Raw genomic sequence first — 7,321 nt, forward strand, 5'->3', positions numbered from 1 at the left:
GTTTCCTCAAAAAATTAAAAATGGAACTCCCATTTGACCCAGTGATCCCATTTCTGGGAACATATCCTAAGAAACCAGAAACACCAATCGGAAAGAATATATGCACCTCTATGTTCATAGCAGCACAATTTAGGTGGTGGTAACGATTGTTTCAGCATTTGCAGGTGGAGATGACATGGTTGAGAAGCCTCGTTTATTGGCAATAGAAAACAGGACCCAGAACACAGTCTGTTCCTCTCCACACGCCACACCGTTTTGGGGTCTGAGCTGCTCTCGCCTCCAGCTGGTTAAAGGGGACAAGGCAAAGAGGTGGGCACATTCACCTGCTGTGCATATGGGGCCTGTGTCTGTATGAAAGAAAACTGGTTTCTTTCTTTTTAAGGAAGAGCTAATAGGGAGCATCTGAGCAAAGGCCTGAACTACACTCAGGGCAGTAAAAATCTAGCAAAAATCTCCATTCTCTTGCCTTCAAAGTATGCTTTGTGCGTACTCATCAATGAAATTGCTTATGGATATGCTACATGAAAGCACTTTCTTTCTTTGCAGGGTTCTCTCAGTTAAATCACATTTGCATCCAATATGTACCTCAAAATACCCCCAAAGAGATAGCTTTTGCTTTCTAAGCTTTACACACAGGAAAACTGAAACCCACAGGGAATGACTAACCCAGTCACTCAGCTCCTAAGGAGAGTAAACACCTGGGACAGCACCAGAGCACCCAGGAGGCCCCCAGGAGGGGTGTTGGGTGGCGGACACCTTTAAGGGGGCTGCTTTCAGTGAGGTATATTCTTGCCTTTGTCACTAAGCACTCCTGTTAAAGTCTAGGCTTGTATATCAGTCTGGGTCCCAGTAAGAAACAGATGTCATGCTCAAAAGGAAAGATTAGCAAAGGGACTTACTTATGCAATGTAATATGCAGGGTGGAAATTGCCAGGGGATAGTGAAGGACTGTGCATTCGTTTGCTGGTGCCACCACAGCCCAATACCACAGCCTGGGTGGCTGAAACACCCCAAGTTAACTTTCTCACAGTTCTGGAGGCTAGAAGTCCAAGAGCCAGGTATTGGCAGGTGTGGTTTCTCCTGAGGCCTCTCTCCGGGGCTTGTAGATGGCTGTCTCCTGCGTCCTCCTATGGCAGTGATGGTGAACCTATGACACACGTGTCAGAGGTGACACACGAACTCATTTTTTTTATTTTTCTTTGTTAAATGGCATTTACATATATAAAATAAATGTCAAAAATGTCTTTCTTTTACTATGGTTGCAAATATCAAAAAATTTCTATATGTGACACGGCACCAGAGTTAAGGTTTTTCAAAATGCTGACACGCCGAGCTCAAAGGTTCGCCATCACTGTCCTATGGTCTGTCCTCTGTGCATGTGCATCCCTGGTATCTCCTTGTATGCACTAACTCCTCCTTTCACAGGGATACCGTCAAAGCAGATGAAGGTCCACTCAAATGCCCATTTAACTCAATCACCCTTTAAAGGCCCTATCTCGAAATATAGTTACATTCTGAGGAGTTGGGGGTTAGGGCTTCAACATATGAAATTTGGGCGAGACACAATTTAGCCCAAAATGGCGGTGGGGGAGGACTGTTACCACGCTATGGCTGCAGGGGCAATAGGAAGGGGAGATTACCAGAACCCAGACCCCAGTGATGGCTACAGGCAGTGGACCTTTGGCAGAGGGTGCCCACAGGGCCTGGCAGGGAGATAATGGGGGGAACAGATACCCTGACATCCGTTTCCTTCCATCCCTGAGTTCCCACTAGTGCCTCTTTGGCTGAACCCATGGAAGCCAGAGGCAAGGGAACCCACTGACATGGTCCACTGGGGTCAGCCTCCTAGGCTTAGAAAGGGCAGGACAGGGCAGAGGGGAAGGTACAAGATACTCAGCGGTGGCAAGCTGCACACTGAATTCTGCTCTGAAGCAGTGGTGACTTAAGAGAGGGGCATCCTCACGCCTGGGTTTTCAATTATTCCTGGGGATGCTCAAAGGAGAGAGGACACTGAGGAAACAGCTGTCCGCAGGGGCATTCCAAAGAGGCATTTCCCAGGAAAGCAGAATTCAGAGATGTCTTCCCCGGGATCAGCGTCAGAAGGGTCACCGCATCGCTCGTGTGATGGCAGAGAAGGTGAGGGTACGACCTGGGTTTCCACCCTCCTCAGAGGCCTTTCCAGTCACGAGTCCCGCTGCACTCACTGGGGCATGTGAGCGAGTCTCCAGGCCTTTGTCCTTGTCCTTTTCTGACTGGGGCGCCCTTCACACTCCTGGGCACTGGCTGACTCTCATCCTCGGGGAACCAGCCCTGGACTCTCGGGCCAGGTCAGGTGCCCCTCCAAGTGCAGACCCGCTGTCTCTGAGGCTCCAATTTAATACCTGTTTATGTGACTGAAACAGACTCATAGAAGTAAATAAGAAAGCTCATTTGGGGGCCCACCATGGCAGTAGGCCTTGGTCCAGATTGAGAAACAAAATCAAGGCAGTCACAGGACTGAAGACATTCTCTGAACTTCCTATAATGTAAGGAGATTCTTGTTGATGTAACAGGCAGACCAGTTTTATTGTTTTAGCCATGTGTCAGAGGACAACAGAAAGCAATAGGTGTGGTTATCCAAAGATCTCAATATTTTAATATGTCTTGGGAGGGAAATAGCATAGGTGAGGGGGAGGGGGTTGGGTATCCATCCACCCATTCACCCATCCATCCATCCATCCATCTGCACTTGGAGGTCAGGGCGTCCAGAGAGGCAGTGGTGATGGTGCCTGCCCTGCAGGTCCTTACAGCCGGGCAGGCGAGCCAGCTCTGTGCATGTGTGGCCTTAGGCAGCAGCACTGCGCATTTCCTGGAGCCATAGGCAGTCTCTCCTCAGTACACAGGCAAAGTGGCACTAAGTAGCCAACTCCCGGTGCTGAACACAGGCTTTGGAGTCAGTTTTCCACCCTGACTCTTACTGGCTCTGACACTGGGCACATTATTTAATCTTTCTGAAGTGATATCATCTGTACGATGGAAATAAGCGTGCCTTCTGCATAGACTGTTGTGAGGGTAAAATGTGCTGGTAGCACGAATGAAGCACTCAGTAACTGTGAGCTGTCTTATTGACAACAGTATACAGGAGAGAAATCACTGTGGCCTGGGTGGTCAGGAAGGCTTCATGGAACTTGAGAGACTTGAATTATGCTTGGGAAGGTGGGTTTGAAATTTCTATGGATGATGTGCAAAAGGATGGGTCAAGTAATGACCCAAAACACTGGCCTAATGAGAATAATTCCTGTGGCTTCGGGGCTTAGACCCTGGTCCAACTTACTTTGGTTTCTATTTTTCAATCAAGACTCTGGCCTCTGGCACCACCCCCTCCACAGCCCGTTTCCAGGTCTGGCTAATTCCCCTCCTGCTCCAAACCCCCATGATTTGCTACATGCCATGTGGCCCTCTAATTCCATCCCAAGGCTCCAGAGGTGCAGATCTGCAAACCAGCATGATTAGCCACCACTGCTGGCTTCCCATTCAGCATATAAATCTAGTGCCTGGGATTACCTCATGCCAGAAAACCGAAATCCAAGTCAGATGGTTAAGGCATTAATAGCAGTGAGTGTTGTAAAGACTCAACAATGCGAACCTTCCCAAAATGAACCATCCTGACCTCCCTCGCGCTGACAATGCGTGTGTGACATCATGTGTAAATGAGCCTTAAATTTGAACCAGGTGCCGAGAGCTGTCTGGCGTCTCCTGGCTGCTGTATTAACCACTAACATGCACAGGGGGATTGAGGCAGTAAAATGGAGTGAAACGATGGCAGTGACCAGCCCTGGACGCAGCAGCTGTGCAGTGAACATTCAAATCACGCCCACCCTGTTGAGCCCAGGGCCTGGGGCCCTGTAAGGCTTGTTTCCGGAGGGCTGGGGAACCCAGGGAATTTGGCTGGCTTCACTCAACCAACAAAAGCTCTTCCATGCAAATCAAATCACTGGGACTTGCTTCCCAACTGGATTCTGAGCTCTGTTTTAATTTGCATCCGTGAGGTGGGGCTCTGAAGTTCAGGCTAACGCTTGGCAGTTGGTGACAGTCAACCCTGATGCATGCAAGACAGGCAGCCTAAGATATTCTTGGACGGCTCCCTTTTCAAGGAAGAGAGCCAGCTTTAATCCTTAGGTGCTATGATTTCTACCAGGCTGCTACCTGGAGATAAAACTATGCCTCTGCCCACCTAGCATCACCAATGCCCCATGGGAGGTCCCATGACAGACAGGCTCTAGAGACCACTAAATACAATTTGGAGGGATTGGAACCAGGTATATATGCGGGGTGGGCTGTAGGCATGAGAGAGCAGATGAAGACAGGTAAAAGTGAGTTAACAAGAAATTAAGCCTGGATAAAATTAAGAGAGTTGTGTGGGTTTTGTTTTTTTTTTAATGCTTACTGTTTATGGTGCCCAATCCCAGGTTATGAATAGCATGGCCATGTTAATGGCCTGTATTCTGATCATCACTAGCAGGCCCACACAGACTGGAGCCAGTGAGCATAGGAAGGAGGCATACGAAGTGATTCTCTCTTGGAGGGGACTGTTCTGGTAGCTCTACACATGCCAGTGAAAAGAAGCTGGAGCCAGAGGGGTGAAAACCACACTCCATGGATCCCATAGGACTTCAGCTCCAACGAAGGCCTGTGCTGTTCAGGCAAGCGCCTACCCCACTAACAGCACTGCGCTGTACTGTGAAGTGGAACGGGATGGGGTGGGATAGGAGGCAGGTCTTGGACGGAGGATATAAAGGGGCGGGTAGATGTAGTCTTTCCTAAAAGCTATCATAGTGTGCTTAGATGTAAATATGTAAGAATTTGTGTATTTTGTAAAACAAAAAGTGAATGTAGCACCAAGATGTTGGGGATGGGTCTCCAGATGTTACATGAAGTCGCAGTCTTAGAAGTCCTTCAAGCGGAGGTAGCATTTAGTTAGGTTTTGAGGAAGAGGAGGAGCTTGGGAGAGGAAACAGCACAGCACAGATGGCTCTGCAAAAGTGTGGGGGCAGGAACTCATGGGGAGTCCCTTGAGATACCAGAGTAAGACCTCCTGTTCTTTTTGCTGTACCGGACGATGCTCCAACCAACTGAGCCACATGGCCAGGGCTAAGACCTCCTATTCTTAACAGAATCTGAGGGCATGAGGGATTTCCCAAAACTCCTGAAAAAGTTCCTCAGGACCCCTGGCACTAAAACTTCGGTACAAATTACGTGTGGGTGTTAGATGACCAGCTCCTGAAGGCTGGAGGTTCTTTTCATACAGCTTTTGGAAGGCAGTGATGGCGATAGTGCAGAGAGGCACCTGACGTTCTTCTATCCTGCCTTCCTCAAAGGCCTTCAAGCAAGACCTTAATTTTTGTTTGATGTAAAGTCCAAACTCAGCCTGGCTCCCAGCACCTTTTACAACCAGGATCCTACTCTTCAGCTTTATTGCTCAAACTACCATTACATCTTTGCTCCTGGCAAAATTGTCGTCATTTCAAAAATATACCATTTACTTGTACATTTGTTTCTATTTTCTTTCCAAATGGGAATGCCTTCCTCCCACTCTCACTTCTGTGATTTTATTCAGCTATTACTTCCTCCACAAAATTATCCCCACTCCCCCAGAAGGCAGTGAGCCCCACCCCAATGAAATTGTCTGGCAGAGCTTGCAATGTTCATATTACTCATCAAGCTATGTCATTCTTTCAGCAAGAGCCCACTGATGGTCTAGCATGCACATGGCACACACTATGGCCAACCCTGTTCTGCAGTATATTACAATCTTAGTTATTGCACAGAGGTTGTCTCTATTACATTGTAATCCCTAGGAGTGGTTTACCACTAAAGAACAAATACTATATATGCTGAACGATGCCATATACCTATGTGACAGGCAATAATCCTTTCACAAATGAGATTGGGAATGGAGTTCAATAATTTTCTCTCATCCGAATAAAGTTCTAAGTTGCTAAAGTATGGCTTTCTGATTTACTAAAAGCAAGTTTTTGTTTTACTATAGACATGACAATGTTGTGAAATGTTTAAGTGATAGTCTGGGAGTGATTAGACATCTTTTGGGAGATTTGATTGAAAAGAAAAAATATCTGGGAACCCATTTTTACATTGACATTAAAATGCATGAATGCAATTCTATTTAGTCTGGTTAACTAGTAAGTTGAGAACTATTCTGGATGGGGTGGGGGGAGGAGGAGGGGAATTTGTATGAATGCAAATGAATGACTAATCTTTTTTTTTTCTTAATGACTAATCTTTAGACAGAGACATGGGGCCCAAGTCTCCAAGTATTATACTTCCCTGTGAAGTGTAAGTACTACTGTGAAATGTAAATACATTACTGACTGACTTTCTATATAGCATTTAAACCTATGAAGTGTTACATTAAAAATAGTGTTTATTTCCTAAATCCTGAAATGTTGACAAAATTTTGTAAAGTTGTAAACTAGAAATCTATTATTTAGATATTTTCCCTTCCAAAATTTAGAATCAGCAATTATTGGGGAGAAAGCCAACTAAATAATTAATCCACTTTTATAACCAACATATATATATATATATAATTTCTTTCCAAACATAAGATGATTGATGTTCATGAGCATTAGAGGTGAGAAAATTTTTACTGAATTTTCAAATATAGACTGTTTATTTAGATCAGTAGGTTTCAAATACTGGCCCATGGAAAAGTTTTCATTGGTCCTTGGGAAAAATAAAAAAAATACATAGCAAGTTTTTAACAAATGTAGACCTGAATTTAAAGAACTATATTTTTATTATATTATGACCTTCCTTACTTTTTATATGAAAGGATGGTGCTGATCGGTGGCAAGTTTTTTAAATATCCTCAATCAATTTGAAAAATAAAAAGTTGATTATCTTATGAATGTCCCCAAAAATTCATTTGAAGTTCTAAGGATTCACAAGATATCCAAGTTCTAGGAAACTCTGAATTAGACTGTTGGTATTTGAGCTATATTTCAATTTTTTAAAAATAATTGTATTTGCAGAGAGTCATAGAACACAAAAATGGATTTATTCCTTTTTCAAGGGATCCAAGATTTTTCAAAGTCTGGTTGACAAGTATTGGACACATTCTTGGTCTATGTAAAAGCCCACATACCCCTCCTTTGCCTAGAATTTCCTCTGAAATACTTCACAAAGAGGAAACAACATGCTGTGAAAGCAGACCGTGACTCAGGACGGAGACGCGAAGCGGTCAATGCCGTCTGGCTGGTGTGAGGAACAAACTTAGACAGCGCAACAATTTAAATGAATAAAGCCCTCTCAGCACAGTCAG

This window comes from Myotis davidii, unplaced genomic scaffold (assembly GCF_000327345.1).
Source record: "Myotis davidii unplaced genomic scaffold, ASM32734v1 scaffold281, whole genome shotgun sequence".
NCBI classification, from domain to species: Eukaryota; Metazoa; Chordata; class Mammalia; order Chiroptera; family Vespertilionidae; genus Myotis; species Myotis davidii.